General features: G+C 42.0%; 1 protein-coding gene across 7 annotated transcripts in view; it reads left to right on the plus strand.

Annotated features, from left to right (window-relative positions):
• The window catches only part of psd3l (pleckstrin and Sec7 domain containing 3, like), a 433,935-nt gene that overhangs the window by 168,190 nt on the left and 245,926 nt on the right, over positions 1-19,819 (plus strand). The window contains exon 1 of one of the 7 annotated variants that reach the window (XM_068045087.1): positions 14,718-14,837. The exons of the other annotated variants lie outside the window; for them this stretch is intronic. The gene's annotated coding sequence lies outside the window, so the exon portion shown is untranslated. Of the gene's footprint in view, positions 1-14,717; positions 14,838-19,819 lie in introns of those variants that run through there. 7 annotated transcript variants of the gene reach the window in all.

A 19,819-nucleotide genomic window follows, 5' to 3' on the forward strand; every position in this document is an offset into this window, starting at 1 on the left:
AATGCAAGTATATTCCTCTTTAAATAAGGAGATCGAAACTGTATGCACTACTCTAGGTATGGTCTCAGCAACGCCCTCTACAGTTGTAGCAACACTTCCTTACTTTTATACTGCATCCCCCTTGCAATGAAGGCCAACATTCCATTTGCCTTCCTTCAGAATTGCTGTACTTAGTTGCTAACTTTTTGTGATTCATGTATGAGGACACCCAGATCCCTCTTTACCCCGCAGCATTCTGTAGTTGTTCTTCATTTAAATAATATTTTGCTTTTCTATTCTTCCTACCAAAGTGGACAATCTCATATCTTCCACATTATACTCCATCTGTCAAATTTTTGCTCACTCACTTAACCTATTTATATTGCTTTTCATCTCAGAGGCAGGAACAGGAGCTGGGTTTGTTGTTGGCTCAGGTACTTACCTCCATTGAGAAACTGAATACAGTTACGATTTTTACCTGGGGAAGCCCTTAATTGATATGGAGACAGGTTTCCTGCCCACTTAGAGCCAGTAGGGGCAGGATCAGAGGCGGGTCAGATGAAGACTCATTTAGACACCCCATGGCAGCTGTCACTGAGGCTGCTGGTTGTCCTGAGGGAGAGATCTGCGGTCTGTGTCAAAGCCTTCCATTGCAGCAGAGGTAAAAGAGATATCGGGGGATCTAAAGGCCTGGTACCCGGGGCAAGGCAGTCCCTTGTTTCATCGATGCTAACCTGGATCTAATGCTGGAGGCCGTGAAGAAGAGGAGGGACATTGTCTTCCCAGAGGATGGCAGGAGGAGGCCGCTTTATCAGGCAGCAGGGGCTCCTCTCTGTTCAGCATCATCGCCATTCGCCTCTGCCTCCACCTCCTCTTCCTCCTTCTCCCTCACCTCCTGCTCCTCCCCCAATGAGCTGTCCCCTTCCAGGTCCTTATTGTCTTAAATGTCCACACCTCTCCTCAAGGCCCATGTTATGGAGGGTGCAGCAGGCCACCACAATGACCGAGACCCTTGCAGGTGGTCACCATCCGACATCTTCAGAAACCGGATGGCCTGCTCATTGGCTGTCCTGCTCTGTGGCACTGGCTCTCGGTCATCTCCAGGTAGCTCTGTCGTCGGCGGTAGATCATGTGTTGAGGGTATGGCCTTCATCCAAGTCATTAATATAGACATTAAGTAGTTCAGGCCTCAGCACTGATCCCTCTGGCGCCCCGCTAGTTACAGTTTTCCAACCTGAAAATGACCCTTTCATCCCGACTCTGTTTCCTGTCAGTTAGCAAATCATCTATCCATGCTAATATATCACCCCCAACACCATGAGCTCTTGTTGTCAAGAAAACCCCATATGCCAAATGAGAAATATTGATTTCATTAGTTGGAAACTTACATTAGACTTTTCATGGAAAAAATCCTCAGTTAACTTTAAAAAAAAATAGAAGCCAAGATGGCTACTGCATTTTGCATCTGAAATACCAGGAGATTGAACTGAGGTCAAAAGTCTAACGAGAATCCCAGCCAGAACAATGCTTTGGCTAACTGAGTGGATTACCCAGATCATCCTCATTAGCAGGACATTCAAAGTCATCCCGAGGCATTCATAAGTGGAGACATCCCTGCAGAGGGTGAACACTGACAACCCCACCTGAGAGAGCTTTTGGGTTTTAGACTTTGGACCTCATTAAAAACAAAGGGGATTGAGAGAGCCATGTAACTGTCTGTCCATCTCTGAAAAACTGGGAGTTTTGTTACATTCATGGAAGATGAGCAGTAACTGAGACTGCAGCAGCAGAGAAAGCTGTGTGCATCCATTTCTTTCTTTCTCTCTTTCTTTCTTTCTCTCTCTCCCTCTCTCTCTCTCACCAGAAAACATCAAGTTTGAAAGCTGTCTGTGACTGTGGACCCTCCAAGCCTACAGACTGCTACAGCCAGAGACCAGGAGAAGAGAGCCAACAACAGTTCTGCCTTCAAGAAAACCCTGAGCAAAGCTAGCCAGCCAGCCAGCCACAAAGTGCACTTTGACCAACCAAGGACTTCAATAATACAAATCCAGCCGGACAATCACCGAATCATCCACCCTACTTATTACATCCTCAACGGACTTTAATAAATTTATCAAACACGATTTTTCTTTCATAAAACCATGTTGACTCTGCTTGATTGTATCATGGTTTTCTAAATGTCCTGCTACTGCTTCCTTAATGATGGATTCCAGCATTTTCCCAATGATAAATGTTAGGCTAAATGGCCTGTAGTTTCCTTTCTGTCTCTGATATTGTAGGTAGATTATTCAGATTGATATATTTGCTGATTGATTTCTGCTACATTCCTTGCATGTTTTCTGAACTTTTGGTATGTTTAAAAAAAATATATTAAAACTACCCTCTTCATTTGAAAAATTAAGATTTTCTTAGGAGTCAATTTTGATGAATCACAAGTGCCATCTAGTGGCAATCAGAATTTGTACACCAAATCAGTCCTTGGATTTATCTTTCTTCATAAGACAACCTGTCCATTCCAGGTATTTGCCTAATAAACCTACTCTGAACTGCTTCCAATGCATTTACATCCTTCCTTAAATAAGGAGACCAGTACTGTACACAGTACTCCAGATGTGGTCTCACCAATGCCCTGTATAGATGAAGCATAACCTCCCTACTTTTGTACTTCATACTTTTGTATTCAATTCCCCTTGCAATAAACGATAACATTCTATTACCTTTTCTAATTACTTGCTGTACCTGCATACTAACCTTTTGCGATTCATGCATTGGGACACCCAAAACCCTCTGCATCTCAGAGCTCTGTAATCTCTCACCATTTAGATAATATGCTCTTTTTTATTCTTTCTGCCAAATGGACAATTTCACATTTTCCTACATTATAATCCCATTTGCCAGATCTTTGCCCACTCACTTAACCTATCTATGTCCCTTTGTAGCCTCCTTATGTCCTCTTCACAACTTACTTTCCTACCTATCTTTGTGTCATCAGCAAATTTAGCAACCATACCTTTGGTCCCTTCATCTAAGTCATTTATATAAATTGTAAAAAGTTGAGGCCCCAGCACCGATCCCTGTGGCACACCACTCATTATATCTTGCCAACCAGAAAATGATCCATTTATGCCTACTTGTTTCCTGTTATAGCCAATCTTCTATCCATGCCAATATTTTACCCAATACACCATGAGCTTTTATTTTTTGCAATTACCTTTGATGTGGCACCTTATCAAATGTCTTCTGGAAATCTAAGTACAATACATCCACCAGTTCCCCTTTATCCACAGCACATATAAGTCCCTCAAAGAATTCCAATATATTGGTTAAACATGATTTCCCTTTCACAAAACCATGTTGACTCAGCCTGATTACCTTGAATTTTTCTAAGTGCCCTGCTATAACGTCTTTAATAATAGCCTGTAACATTTTCCCTAAGACAGATATTAAGCCAACTGGCCTGTAGTTTCCTGCTTTCTGTCTCCCTCCCTTTTTGAATAAAGGAGTTACATTCGCTATTTTCCAATCTAATGGAACCTTCCCCGAACCTAGGGAATTTTGGAAAATTAAAATCAATACATCAACTATCTCACTAGCCACTTCTTTTAATCTAACTGCTCACAGTTACAATGAAAGGTCACAGACCAGAAACATTAACTTTGTTTCTCTCACTACAGATGCTACCAGACCTGCTGTGTATTTCCAGCATTTTCTGTTCTGTTCTCAGTTTAGGTGCTTGTGCACTCTACACTAGAATTTATTAGGTGATTTCTTTTTTAAAAAGTGCACCAAGTAGCTTCAGAGATCAAATGCAGGAGGTATTTTTTATGGTCAGTGATCAGGTTTAACAGATTATATGTTTTATTAATATAACATTATCTTTGTAAATTTGAGCACAGTCTTCAATATAATTGCAGTCATTTATTGTTCAAGGAAATTTACAATGAACTTTTGTCTTTAAGTTCACTGTTAATGTGCTTACAGTTTTCATTCCCATTTTTGTCAATGGCCCTTCCGGCCATGGAGAATGTCTGATTTGACCTACAATACTTGCCAGTCTTATGTAAATTCACTCTATTAGCTGTGGAAAAAAATGTTCTATATTTAACCAGAATCTGCAATCCTTATTATGAAATTTATAATTACCAAAGGGATAAGGAGACCTTGCTCATGCTAGGAATGCTTGTTACACAGTGCAGTACAGGAGAGGATTGTGTTTAGAGAAATTTGTCTAATTATGTGCAATTTTAAACATATCCATATATAAAGTATATACACCCTGTGTGGACCTCCTCTCAACTTTTTCCGTTGTAAGCCACTTGTCCTTTATAATGGAAACTGCCGTTGTAAACCTGTCACGCTGTAATTATGCCCTCTCAACAGTGGTGGTGCTGTAGCCTCACAGTTTTGCACTTCCCAACTCCTCAGCCTATGCTGCATGGAACCTCCTCTGCTCCATCAACTTTACTTACTGCCTTCCAAATTTCCGTAAGTTTTTTCTGTTTATCTATAAGTAGTCCAATAATGAAACTGTGGATCCAATGCTGCAGTTATTTACCTCCCTGTAATCCGCCTTGACCTGACTACACTAGCTATTGACGCCCCATGTGCAACATCACAGGGAATCAACCAGTAATATATTAAAAAATCTTGTGACTGCTCACACTTCCTGTTATGCTTAGCTTCCAGTGTCATGATTTTGTGACATTTTCTCAGTCCCAGAATTGCACTTCAATCCTTTGGTAGCACTTTATATTAAGGTTTTTAGGTACCTTGGTTGGCTGGTTCTTCCCTTGTGACCTATGATCTTCCCCGCTGTGTTGTGGTATCTCCCAACTCTGCTTTTAGGCAGCAGGGGCTCTAATCGAGAGCTCCCGGTGGGCAGCAGTTACATGTTTTCTTCAGCTGAGCTAGATTTATTCCCCTCCCAACCACCATGGACCTGGAATGTTATTTAATTTCACCAGTCATGGTGGGAAAAAACCCAAAGATCTAGAGTGGGAGATTATGGAATAGAGGAGAGATGAAGAGAAAAAGAGAGGTGGGTAGAAATGGGGAGGGAAATGGATAAGGTGTAAGAGATGGCAAAGAGTTTGGGTGAAGTTAGAGATATATAGCAGACACGGATTAAGTAAGAGAGTGATTGACCTTTCTCGCTCTCTGTTTGAATGCTAGAGTGAGAGAGAGACATTTGACTGACAAAGACCAAGTGAGGAGAAGGCTGACCATGATTAACACCATGTGAGATCAACTAAAGTGCATATATATCAGTGTGTGTGCATATACATATTTATATATGTAAATGACAAATGTAGTGTCGCATTGAAAAAGAAGGGGTGCTTCTGAACACATAATGATTGTTAGACGTCTATTGGGAATTTAGAATAAGAGGACATAATCTTAAAATGCCCACTTATTCTGGACTCTTCCCACTGGAGGAATTAGTTTCTTTCTATCTACACTTTTCAGTCCGTTAACCAATTTAAAAGCCTCAAATTTTCAGTAAAATTACACTGATTCTGTCGCTGCTTTCATGTATTTCCTCGATGCCTTTGCATCAATCCTCCCAGCAGACTGGAACATCAAAACCAGAATGAAAATATAGGGAGAAGTAGAGCACAGTACTCAGGAATAGGCTGATCGTGACAAGAGACCACCGGACATATCAAAACAGAGACACAAGCAGGTCCTAATGCTTTCAGCTCTTGGGCAAGTCTTGGGCAGGGAATATAACACACAAGGTCATTCTGGAAGGATTATGATGAATCCATATAGCTGGCAACCTTTAACAGTGATATGATGGTGCACTCTTACTAATTGGTTTATTCTATTTAATTCAAATGAGGCTCTTTTTAAATCTTTAACATAATCCAAAAATGCCAGCTACACTGAACCTAGAACAATAGAAAAGTTACGGCACAGAAAGAGTCCAGTCTGCCCATTGTGTCTGTGTGGCTGAAAAAAAAAACTAGCTGGCCATTCTAATCCCACCTTCCAGCACCTTGTCTGTAGCTTTGCAGGTTACAGCACTTCAGGTGCAGGTCCAGGTACCTTTTAAATAAGTTGAGGGTTTCTGCCTCCAGCACTGATCCGGACAGTGAATTCCAGACACCCACCACCCTCTGGGTGAAAAAGTTTTTCCTCATGTCTCCTCTAATCCTTCCACCCATCACCTTCAATCTGTGCTCCCTGGTAATTGACCTTTCCTCTAGGGGAAACATGTCCTTCCTGTCTACTCTATTTAGGCCCCTCATAATTTTGTACACCTCAATTAAGTCACTCCTCAGCCTCCTCTTCTAAGGAAAACAACCCTAGCCTGCCTGAGAGTATGGTGGAGGCAGGTTCAATTGAAGCATTCAAGAGGGAATTAGACTGTTTTATGAAAAGGAAGAATGTGCGGGGTTACGGGGAGAGGGTGGGGGAATGGCACTGCATGAATTGTTCTTTTGGAGAGCTGGTGCAGATACAGTGGGCCGAATGGCCTCCTTCTGCGTTTTAACTATTCTGTGATTCTATTCAATCTTTCCTCATAGCTGCAATTTTCCAGCCCTGGTAACATTCTTGTAAATCTCCTCTGTACTCTCTCCAGAGCAATTATGTCCTTCCTGTAATGTGGTGACTAGAACTGTACTGCATGTTTTATACAGTTCCAGCATTACATCCCTGCTTTTGTATTCTGTACCTCCACCAATAAAGGAAAGCATTCCATATGCCTTCTTCACCACTCTATCTACCTGTCTTGCCACCTTCAGGGACCTGTGGACATGCACTCCAAGGTCTCTCACTTCTTCTATCCCTCTTAATACCCTCCCATTTATTGCATATTTCCTCGCTTTGTTTGCCCTCCCCAAATGCATTACCTCAAACCTCTCCGGATTGAATTCCATTTGCCACTTTTTCGCCCACTCAGCCAAACCATTGATATCATTCTGGAGTCTACCACTATCCTCTTCATTATCAACTACACAGCCAATTTTTGTGTCGTCTGCAAATCATGCCTCCCGCATTTAAGTCCAAATCATTAATATATACCACAAACAGCTAGGGACCCGACACTGAACCCTGTGGAAAGCCACTGGAAATTGCTTTCCATTTGAAAAAACATTCGTCGACCATTACCCTTTGTTTCCTGTTACTGAGCCAATTTTGGATCCAACTCGCCACATTCCCTTGTATCCCATGGACTTTTACTTTTCTGACCAGACTGCCATGTGGGACCTTGTCACATGCCTTACCAAAATCCATGTAGACAACATTCACTGCACTACCCAAATCAATCCTCCTTACTTCCTCAAAATATTCAATTAAGTTGGTAAGAGACGACCTTCCCGTAACAAATCCATGCTGACAATCCCTGATTACTCCGTGCCTTTCTAAGTGACCGTTTATCCTATCTCTCAGAATTGATTCTAATAATTTGCCCACCACTGAGGTTAAAGTGACTAGCCTATAATTATTTGGCCTGTCCCTCACACCCTTTTTAAACAATGGTACAACATTCGCAGACCTCCAATCCTTTGGTACCTCACCTTTTTCTAGTGAGGATTTCAGAATGATCCTCAGAGCATCCGTTATTTCCTCCCTGGCTTCCTTTAATAACTTGGGATGCAATCCATCCGGCCCTGGTGATTTATCCACTTTCAAGGATGTCAGACCCTCTAGTACTTCCTCTCTCATTATGCTTATATTATCTAATATTTCACACTCCTCTTTAACTACAATATCTGCATCATTCCTCTCCTTTGTGAAGACAGAGACTGAGTACTCATTGAGAACCTTGCAGATTTCCAGCATCCGCAGTATTTTGCTTTTACTCATTGAGAACCTTACCTACATCTTCTTCATCCACATAAAATCTGACAAATCTCCAGGAGCTGATGGCCTACATCCTAGGGTTCTAAAAGAGATAGCTGCAGAGATAGTGGATGCGCTAGCTATGATTTTCCAAAATTCCTTAGATACGGGAACGGTCCCATCAGGTTGGAAGTTGGCAAATGTTGCACTGCTTTTCAAGAAAGGAAGGAGAAAAAAGGGAACTGCAGGCCAGTTAGCCCAACATCAGTCATTGGAAAAATGCTGCAATGTATTATTAAGGAAGTCTTAACAATGCACTTAGAAAAGCACAGTATGATTAGAACAAGTCAATATGGTTTTACTAAAGTGAAATCCTGTTTGACAAATTTATTAGCGTTTTTTGAGGATGTAACTAGTAGGGAAGATAAAGGGGAACCAGTAGATGTTGTATACCTGGATTTCCAAAAGGCATTCGATAAGGTGCCACACAAAAGGTTAATTAGCAAGATAAGAGCTCGTGGAGTTGGGGATAACATATCAGCATGGATAGATGATTGGTTAACAAACAGGAAGCAACGAGTGGGCATAAACGTAGCATTTTCAAGTTGTCAGGCAGTAAATAGTGCAGTGCTGCAAGGATCAGTGCTGGGGCCTCAGCTATTTACAATCTATATTAATGACTTAGATGAAGAGACAGACAGTAATGTATCTAGGTTTGCTGATGATACAAAGGTAGGTGGAAAGGTAAGCTGTGAGGAGGACAGAACGAGGCTGCAAAGAGATATAGACAGGTTAAGTGAGTGGGCAACGAGATGGCACATGGAGTATAATGTAGGGAAGTGTGAAGTTATGCACTTTGGTTGTAAGAATAGAAAAGCAGAATATTTTTTAAACGGTGTGTAACTTCTAAGTGTTGATGTTCAAAGAGAATTGGGCGTGCTTGTACAAGGAACACAAAGTTAACATGCAGGTATAGCAAGCAGTTAGGAATGCAAGTGACATGTTGGCCTTTATTGCAAGGGGATTGGACTACAGGAACAAAGAAGTATTGCTCCAATTGTACAGGGTTTTGGTGAGATCACATCTGGAATACTGTGTGCAAGTTTGATCTCCACATTTAAGAAAGGATATACTTGCATTGCAGGCAGTGCAGTGAAGGTTCAATAGATTAGTCCCTGGGATGAGGGGGTTGGCCTATGAGGAGAGACTAAGTAAATTGGGCTTATATTCTCTGGAGTTTAGAAGAATGAGGTGATTTCATTGAAAGATATGATTCTAAAGGAGCTGGATAGGGTAGACACTGACAGATTATTTCCACTGTTCGGGGTATCTACAATACAAGGACACAGTCTCAGGATAAGGGGCCGATCCATTTAAGTCTGAGATAAGGAGAAATTACTTCACTCAAAGGGTTGTGAATCTTTGAAATTCTCTACCATAGAGGGTTGTGGATGCTCCATTGGGATAGACAGAGTTTTGGTCTCTCAGGGAATCAAGGGGTATGGTGAGCGGGCATGAAAGTGGAGTTGAATCCTAAGATCAGCCATGATCGTATTGAATGGCAGAGCAGGCTCGATGGGCCATATGGTCTACTCCTGCTCCTATTTCTTGTGTTCTTGTATAACTTACCTTGTACATCTCTGATAGGCCCTACCCTTTCCTTAGTTATCATCTTGCTCTTAATGTACTGATAACGCATCTTTGGATTTTCCTTACTCTTACCTGCCAATATTTTTTCATGTCCTCTCTTTGCTTTCCCCTAATTTCCTCTTTTACTTCACCCCTGCACTTTCTATACTTCTTTAGGCTTTCTAAAGTATTATGTTTTTTGTTCCTGTCATAAGTTTACTTTTTCTACTTTATCTTACCCTGTATGCTTCTAGATTTGGCATTACCACCCTTTTTCTTTGTGGGGACATGTCTACTGTGCCCATAGAATCTTGCTTTTGAATGCCTCCCATTGATTTGCTACTGATTTTCCTTCAAGTAGTTGTATCCAGTTCACTTTCGCCATATCACCTCTCAGCTTTGTAAAATTTGCCTTCCCCCAATTTAGAACGTTTATTCCTGTTCTATCTTTGTCCTTTCCTATAATAATGCTAAATCTAACAATATTATGGTCACTATCTCCAAAATGGTTACCCACTGCTACTTCATCCACTTGCCCAGCTTCATTTCCTAAAACTAAATCTAGAATTGCACCCCCTCTCATTGGGCTTGTTATGTGCTGGCTAACAAAGCTCTGTGATGATAACAAATTCTTGAATGCTTCAAGACCGCTGAAAGGTGAGACAAAGTTTGGAAAAACATTTAGCAGATTTTTTTCTTGCAAAAATTTATTAAGCACAGCTCCGTTGCTTGGTTAGCATGTGGCTATCACAATATTGTTTGGCCAGAACACGCAGTCATCTATTTTGATACAAAATCGTATCATCAATGGTAAACTCTTCTGCCAGTGGTGTTGGGGGATCTCCCTGTCTTGGCAGGATCAATTGATATTTCCTAAATGAGAGGTTACGGTTATCAACAGTCAATTGTGCAACAGATGCCTTTTGTCAACTTACAATCCAAGGATTGCAGGCCAGATAGTTTAGTCAGTGCCTTCGCTGGTGAGCAACACTTGGAATGAAAGGAAGTTGGAAGTCCAACTTGGGAATTCAACTTTTTAACATCCAAAAAACTGAAAGGTTGAAATCTACGCTGGTAAGCATGATATTGCAATGCCAGAAGGCTACATGTTCTGTATCACCCTGCATCATCCATGTTCATCGGGAGGGTGAGATAGTCCATTGCTGGATGTGTGAGCTGCTGATCTATCCCACAGGGCAGAGACCTTCCCATCCCAGATCCCCTGGCAGATAATGGTGATAGTCTCCCTTTGGTGGAAGGATGCAGTGAGAATGCCAGTCTTAAAACTTACCTCTTGTAGAGGGGCCAACTCTCTACCTTTGCAATTACCAAAATGCCCAGTAACGTAATGTATTTAAACTGATTCAGATTTTTTTTTTTATAGAGATACAGCACTGAAACAGGCCCTTCGGCCCACCGAGTCTGTGCCGACCAACAACCACCCATTTATACTAACCCTACAATAATCCCATATTCCCTACCACCTACCTACACTAGGGCCAATTTACAACAGCCAATTTACCTATAACCTGTATGTCTTTGGCTTTGGGAAGAAACCGGAGCACCCGGCGGAAACCCACGCGGTCACAGGGAGAACTTGCAAACTCCGCACAGGCAGTACCCAGAATCGAACCCGGGTCCCTGGAGCTGTGAGGTTGCGGTGCTAACCACTGCGCCACTGTGCTGCCCAAGAGGTTGTCGCTTAAAATGATCATTCCTTTACCAGACTCCTGGTAAATGCATACAGGTTCTGAGTTAGTTGATCCTGATTGGGATGGTGGTGGTTGGGAAACAAAATTAGCTTCAGCCTCCTGGACCATGGAGTGAAACTCAGCTAGAATGTCCAGTCCTGGTTACAGTCCAGTGACCCCGAGCTGGACCAGTGTGTGTGCACGGACGTCTAGTGAGGAAAGCATCAAACCTATGGTTAAATAGATTGACATGGACTCCAGACACTGGGAAGAACAAAATCATTGCCAGGGGCAGAAAATGGGCAACAAAACCAACTTAGTGATTGAAGCATCAGTAAATACTCTAAATGGAGCCCCAGGATCCTGATAAAGGAGTAGGCCTGTCCTGGAAAACACTTTCCAAAGATTTACATCATCCAGGCAACTCTATGAATACAAATGAGCATTTTGTTCTGAACTTTAAAAAAAAAAATTAGGTTACAATTATTACTTTTACAGGTAAGTTTTCAGGTAAAAGTTTCAAGACAGTCGTTCCGACCAGCTTCACAGAAAACGTCATTGATTGGTTTCTGTTACCGCCGTGTCGGAATTCACCAAGCTTCCAAAAAGTAACATGAGTGATTTGATTGCTCAATTTTCTGCTGATCCTTCCTCATTGATAACTCCTGACTGAACCAAAATGCCTTTTCTGAGTTTATTTGGAGATTTGGTGATGTGATTTATAAGTCCTCATTTCAGCCAATCATCTAAGGGACACATGGTGTACTGGAGCGTGCAGTTTTCAGGTATCACGTGACCGATGTGCAGGGCTTGTAATGATATAAAAGCTAACTAGATAGTTGTCCTATTGATGGTATGCTGAGAAAGTTTGTTCCACATTATCACTCAGGCAAGCTTTCACATCCACAGTATTTTTGCAGCACAGCATGTTATGTCATTGCTACATCACAATACTATTGTGACTAGGCTGTACCTTCCCACCTTTGGGCCAACATGTAGTCTGCTGCAGTTACATCATTGGTTCAGTGTTCATTATAAATACATGTGATTCCAGCTGACTAATTTCAGCATTGGTTTACATCATAAGAGTCATGTAAATCACCAATGTCCTGCGTTAAGACTTCTCCAACTGAAGTCGTGTGTTTGGGAATGTTTAGGGTTACGATAGTGACCAGTGATGAAGTGCTTTCGCTGCTTAAGGCCCAGTGAGTACCATTAGTCTTAATAAGACCCTTTTATATTACAATTATTCCTGTACATAAGCATTGACTTTGGGTATGCACTGGCAGTCGGCTGAACCACAAGCAAGGTTAAGACTTTCTAGTGTTTGTGTGGAGAAATATAATAGATGGAAGAGACCACAGAGCCAGACACCACTGATAGATGAGGTTTTAACCTAGGGTCCTTGCGTGGTCTTTGGAGAGGTACACACAGATATTGTCAATTACCACCAGATTTCTATATTTCACTATATTTGCTGAGTTATTAATCCATTTTATAAAACCATTTTCTGCAAAGAGAGGAAACCCTGGGATGTGCCATTCTGTAAATTCTTTGGTCATCCTGAAACTCACTAAAGTGAAGAGCTCATTACTAATTATTGCATTAGAATATAGAGCTGGATAATGGTCAATGGAACGGAACACAGAGCTGGGCAGTGATCAATGGAATGGAGCACAGAGCTGGGCAGTGATCAATGGAATGGAGCACAGAGCTGGGCAGTGTTTTTTTTAATTCATTCATGGGATGTGGGTGTCGCTGGCCAGGCCAGCATTTATTGCCCATCCCTAACTGCCCTTGAGAAGGTGGTGGTGAGTTGCCTTCTAAATTAATTGATTAATGGAATGGAGCACAGAGCTGGACAACGGTTGATGGAATGGAGCACAGAGCTGGACAGTGATCAACGGAATGGAGCACACAGCTGGACAGTGATCAACGGAATGGAGCACACAGCTGGACAGTGATCAACGGAATGGAGCACAGAGCTGGACAGTGATCAACGGAATGGAGCACAGAGCTGGACAGTGATCAACGGAATGGAGCACAGAGCTGGACAGTGATCAACGGAATGGAGCACAGAGCTGGACAGTGATCAACGGAATGGAGCACAGAGCTGGACAGTGATCAACGGAATGGAGCACAGAGCTGGACAGTGATCAACGGAATGGAGCACAGAGCTGGACAGCATTCTGGAGGTTACACTGTGTGCACCAGACGATTGCAAAATGAGCTGTCATTATCTGCTGCTGCTTTCTTGTTCTTTATTAGTGAGGGTTGTAGATCAAAATTGATTTTTGGTTAGACCCACTGGCATCTGATGGGATGAAGTTTGAAATAGCCAAGCTTTTAATCCACTAGTAATGATTGTCACTGTTGCTTTAAATCAGCTAGGTTAGGAGCATATGGAATGAAGGAGTAACCAATGAAATGAAAGTACAAAATAGGAATGCTTGTTTGACATTTTGGGAATGGAGTGACTGGTGTTTAGATTCAGCGTCGGAACTTTAGGTACTGACAATGGCCCCCTCCCCCCGCCACCCGCAACCACGCACTGCATTCCATTAATTAGTCAATAACGCATGTATACATATACTGGCAGGAACTGGAACTATCCCTAAAATAAAAGCAAAATACTGCGGATGCTGGAAATCTGAAACAAAAACAAGAAATGCTGGAATCACTCAGCAGGTCTGGCAGCATCTGTGGAAAGAGAAGCAGAGTTAACGTTTCGGGTCAGTGACCCTTCTTCGGAACTATCCCTATCCTGACACAGCCCCCCTCCCCCCACCCCAGAAGCTTAGAACTGAACCTTCAACTAACAACATGGATCCTTTCTTCTACTCCTGCAGAAGAACATTAGGATTTCAGATACATACCCTCCCACTAGACACCTGGGAATCCATTTTTAGATCCATCAAACATTTAGACCTTCAAACATTGGCCAGGGACTGGTACATAAATGTGCAATAACTTAGAGCTCATACTTATAAAGTATTAAAAACTCCATTCAGCAATCTATAATACTTTCTGTCTTATGATTATTTGGAGTTTTTTTCAACTTGATGTTTTAAAGACATTTGGCACCAAGTGTGTTAGTGTTCAGCAACACTGACTCAGCTATTTTGGTGGTGATCATGAGTTAAACTGTGAACCTGATGCCATTAAATCCATGCTTGTCGACTCAACTGGTAATCCTAAATGACTGGAGGTATGTTTGGATAATTCCTTTGAGCAGGGGCTTGGGAGGGGTGGTGGATGGGGGTGAAACTGTGGGTCGGGGTTTGCCCAAGTTTGGAGGGGCTTTCTTTCAAGTACTGATGGCCTACAACTAGGGTTAAAACTTAACATACTAAACAAAAAAAAACAAAAGGCTTAAGGACAGTTTGTATTGTTCTTGTTCACGAGGGAGGTCAATCTCAACCCATTCCTCCTGTCATTACTTTGGTCCGATGGAGAAGCAGCCACAACTAATAAGTCTTTGCATCAGTGCGCAAGCTACAAACCCTCGATGATTGGAATCTATTTCCTCATTCTTAGAGACACCGAATAAGAGGGAACAAAGTACAATGTCTAGGTTGTTGGCCTTGGAAAATCAGCAATCAGCCTTGGAAGATAGAATAACTGAGATTATCGACAGGATAGCTTTGCTTGAAAAAGCAGTCAGCGTGCAGCTTCGTAGGTTGGATAACTTTGAAAGTGAACCAAAATGGAGCCATCTGAGACCAATAGTTTCCGCAGTGGCTAAAGGTAACCCTGTCGATTTTATTCAAAAATGCTCTTGGTTCTGGACCTGCAGTTAACCACTAGTGCTTCAGTCAGGCTTGTGGGAGATGTCTCAGAACGTTATTCTCTGTTTCCCTCTGATTATCTTGATGCCAGCAGCATACTGGAATTTTTTTCTTCTAAGCAACCACTGAAATGGTTGAGAGACGACTGGCTTAATCTCCTTTCAAGATTTTGTTCACTTAATTTTCCTGTGGGACTCCAGATTTAATCCCCACTATTTCCTGCTTGGTAGCAGGCTTGGTTTAGATACTGTTCACACCATTTTGTTCTTGGATTACAGGATTGAATTTATAGGCCTTCATCTGATGCTTTTCTTTCACCTATTGTGCTTATGGTATAGATTTAATGTCGGTGTGAGCTGGTTTCTGCTTGACACTCCAGCTAATTTTGTGTAATGTAATATTGTGTATTAAGATCCAAATTAATTCCAACAGGAAGAGGAGTCCAATGTCCATTCAGATCTTGGCTCCAGATTAATGCTTTATAGGCAGTGTTAATGAAAAGTAAAACTGCTCCACGCTGACCCTACAGATGTATTGCAAATGTTCCCTAAGAGGCTTCTCAGGCTGGATTTCCTCTCTTTTTGCTAGAGCTGGGGATCTCCCTGTAATTGAGGCATCCTGATCTAGGGCTGATGTTATCAGGTCTATTACGTCTCCTGATTGTCTTCTGGTTCCAATATGTTAGAAATAATCACACTTCAGACTTTGAAAGGCTGGAGTTCTTTTGTTTATTCATTCAGCTTCCATGCTGTCTGGTTTAGGACTGCCCTGTTACATGTCACATGACTCTAGTGCAGCTGTGAATGTGGCTCCCTGGAACACTTATACATCACAATTAGTTCCTAGCTAATTAGTTCCTAGCACTTTACAGATAGTATAACAATAGATAACATCCCTCTTTCTTTAAAAAGATAGTTTCCCTGTATCAATATAACTGTCCCAGTAATTAACTTTTTCTAAACTAAAGGAGATTATCAACCGATTTTTGGAAATAAACTGAACCCCTTTTAGAGCCTTTTAAGGCCTGTATTCTTTTCTAAAAATATTGTTCACAGTATTGCTTAGGTGGAAAGATGCTGCGTCTCCATCATGTAGATTTGGCATTTGCTGCACTCAGTGGTGAGTTGGCGTGCTGCACAGGTGATGTGTTTTTTGCTTCTGGTGTTGTAGGAGTTGTGCTTGCTGTTGCTAATGTGTCACTTGTTGGTGACATTATTAATGTCTCGCTAGATAGTGATGTTTCTGGTGTTGTTGATGGTCTTTTCTGTTGTTCCAGAGTCAAATATGGGCTCTGTTCCTTCTCAATTGCTTACCGGTTTCAGTCTCAATGATATATGACCTTAAGTTTCAGTTTCACCAACAACTTTTGCTGGGTTCCAGGTTTTCATTATTAGATCCTGTACATGTACAGTTTGCCCTTTCAACAGCTCAGGTAGAGATCTCGCATACTCATTGAAGTGTTGCTGTCCTCTTTATGTGCTTCAGTGAGTTGTTGTCTCACTTCCTCCTGGTATCTTGGAGAATGTATTTCACTTGTTAGAGAAGGCTTATATTTTCTTCCATTCAACAGCTCGGCAGGTGATTTCATGTCAGCCTTGAGAGGTGTGGGTCGGAGTGACGAGGGCAGGTTTGGATCATCTCTCGGCATTTTACACGGGTTCTTTTGACTGTCTGGATGTGTCTTTTTATAAGCCTGCATCCCCATGGGTAGTGTCGTGATGAGGTGAATTCCTTAAATTCTTTGGATGTGAATTGGGTGCCATTGTCATATATTAATCTTTCAGGAATCTCTTGTTCAGCGAACAGAACTCAAGATGATTGTTGTGGCTCTCAAGTCTTTCACCTTCCAGATGAAACTTTGAGTAGTAGTCTGCGACCACGAGACGCCATTCTTGATTATGTGTGAATAAATTGGCTCCTACAGTATGCTGTGGTCTAGATGGTACTTCAGCAGCTATCATCTCTTTTTGCTGTGTGTTTCTGAACTTCTGGCATACATTGCATATTTTCGATATCTTTGTATATGCCTATCCAGTACACAGCTGATCTGGCTCTGAGCTTACACTTCTCCATTCCCATGTGGCCTTCATGTATCTTTTGGAGAAGTTCTTCCTGCATTGTTTTGGGTATGAATATTCTGGATCCGGCCAGCAGAACGCCATCTTCTAGTGAGATGTCATCTCTGATAGACCAGTACTGTCGTATTGCTGGCTGTGCGTGCTGTATCTTATCAGGCCATCCCTGGATCACTTGCTGAGATAGCATATGTAATTATTGTCTTTGCTGGTCTCATCTCTAATTTGACTCCGTTTCGGTGGTATTACGTTCACCAGGTGATGAATCGTTAGACCTAGATCTTCCATCTCATATTTCTCCTGTGGTGACAACTGGGTTATCTGCCAGCACCATTTTTCTTCCTGACTTGTATTTCAGAATGAAATCGTAACTCTGAAGCCTCAAGAGTAACCTCTGCAGTCTTGTTGGTGCCTTATGTAGATCTTTCTTGTAGATCTGCACCAGTGGATGATCATCACTCTCCACTATGAACTTTCTCCCATTAGAGATATGTGTGGAACGTCTTACATCCATACTCGACTGCCAAAAACACTCTTTCTATGTTGGCATATCTGGTCTCAGCTGATGTTAGAGCTTTGGTGCAAATACTATTGGCTTTCCCTCTTGTACCAGAGCTGCTCCCAGTCCTTTTGTGAAAGCATCTACTTGCAGAGTGACAGGTTTCTTTCTGTCGTAGTACGACAGGTTTATCTCCTTGCATACTACCTTATTGAGTTTGTTAAAACTCCTGTCATGTGACTCTGACCACTGGTACTCTACATCTTCTTTCATCAGCTCCCGCAGGTTTGCTGTGTGTTCCGGCATGTGGGGTGTGAAGGAGCTCATGTTTTGGATCAAGCCAAGGAAACTTCTCAACTCTCTCTTATCTTTTGAGGCTTCCACCCCAGAGATAGCCATTATTCTTTCATGACTCGGCTTGACTTCGTCAGGTATGTACACCATTCTGAAGAACTGGCATTCTGACACATTCACATTGCATTTGTCTGCATTTAGCTTGATCCCATCTTTCCTCATTTTCTCCATGGCTTCATGTAGATGGTTGTCATGATCTTTTTCATCTACACCATATGCCTGAATATCATCTGCTATGCCGACTGCTCCTTTGCATCCCCTGTATGTCTCATCTACTTTCTGCTGAAACACATCCTGGCTCATTTTGAGGCCAAAGGGTAAACGCAGGAATTTGTACCGTTCAAAGGTTGAGTTGAATGTTGACAACAGCGAAGATTCTGTGTCTAGCTCCATACTTCAGTCGCCATTTCTGGCATCAAGCTTGCTGAAAACTATAGTCCCTGCCAGTGCTGGTGTGATTTCTTCTGGTGTTGGAATAGGGTAGTGATCCCTCTTTATTGCTTGATTCAGATCTTTGGGATTGAGGCAAATTCTTAGCCATCCATTTGGCTTCTCTCTCACCACAATGGAATTTACCCAGTCTGTAGGCTCTGTGACTCTGGCAATCACCTTCTTTTCTTCCATTTCTTGGAGCTCTCTTTCAAGCTTTCCTTTTAGTTTTATTGGTACTTTATGTGGGGGTTGAATCACTGGTTTCATCGCTGGGTCAATATTGATGTGATACTCAAAATCTTCAAAGCATCCAACCGACTCATTCGAAACACTGGTACATTTCTACCAGATCATTGCTTCTGATCGGAGGGCGCTTTTCAATGGGTGTACTATCTTCAGCCCTCCGTATTGCCTCCTTCACCCATGGTTTACTGAGATAATCTGCAGCCATTCACAACCCCAGGATAACAGGACCTTCTGTTTCAGTCATGTAGAACATACAGTTAACATCTTTTCTTTGTGTGTCCCTCTGATTTCGGTTGTTCCTAGCTGTCGAATCTCAGTTCCCCTGTATGCTGTTAATATGACGTTGTTTGGTTTCAGAGCATCTTTCCTTGGGTAACCATTTTCTTCCAAATTTTCAGGAAAGATCTTCTGGTATAGTCTGAGTGGGATGATGTTACTCTGCGCTCCAGTATCAATCTTCACCTTCAGATTTATTGTTGTGGGCTTATTTCTCACCACCTTCCTGATCTGAATGGTCGTGTGAATTTCTTTTCCCTGGGAACTGTCGCATCCAGATATTGCGTGCAATTGTATGGTTCCTATGTCTATCATGTTCTCAAACCCATCGTCATCTTCCGGGGTTTGGATGTTTTAGTTTCTTTTCCGACACATTTGCCCTGCTACTCTGGCTCTGGTGGCTCATCTGCCACCTTCTTGCCTTGTTCTGCACATCTTTTCCCAGTGATTGGTCTTTCTGCAAGCTCTGCGTATTGATCCATTTTCAGGACATTTCCTTCTGTCTGTGAATTTGTTGTTGTCCACAGCTCTTGCACATCTTCCACTCTGGTGTCCGTTCTTTTGTTGTTGTTTCACTGCATCAACCCTGCTGCCGTTCTTTTGGCTTAACTGAAGGGTAGCTATTTGAGTAGACAGTGTCTGCTCATGGCTTCATGTGTTTTGGCAGTGACCACAGCTTGCGATGTTGTGAGCTTATCCTTTCCAATTAGCACCTTCTGTACTTCAGGATGTGCAGAACCCCAGATTAACTGATCGATCAGCCTTTTGTCTGTATCCTTACATTTATATTTACTGACTGCATTTTTCAATCTTGTTACAAAATTGTCAATAGGCTGACCTAGTTCCTGTCTGGGGCCTTGGAATTCATATCGATAGATCCGATGATTTGATTTTGGCTAGAAATGAATGCTGAATCTTTCAAAATTTTGATTGTTTCTGCTGTCCTCTTCACTCAGCTCCTAGCTGTTAAACAAACTCAATCCTTTATCTCCTGCCCACAGAAGGATATAGCTGACCTTTTCCTCTTCACTGGTGCCTTTTAGGAAACTACTGAATGTC

Source organism: Heterodontus francisci, chromosome 1, assembly GCF_036365525.1.
Source record: "Heterodontus francisci isolate sHetFra1 chromosome 1, sHetFra1.hap1, whole genome shotgun sequence".
NCBI lineage: Eukaryota > Metazoa > Chordata > Chondrichthyes > Heterodontiformes > Heterodontidae > Heterodontus > Heterodontus francisci.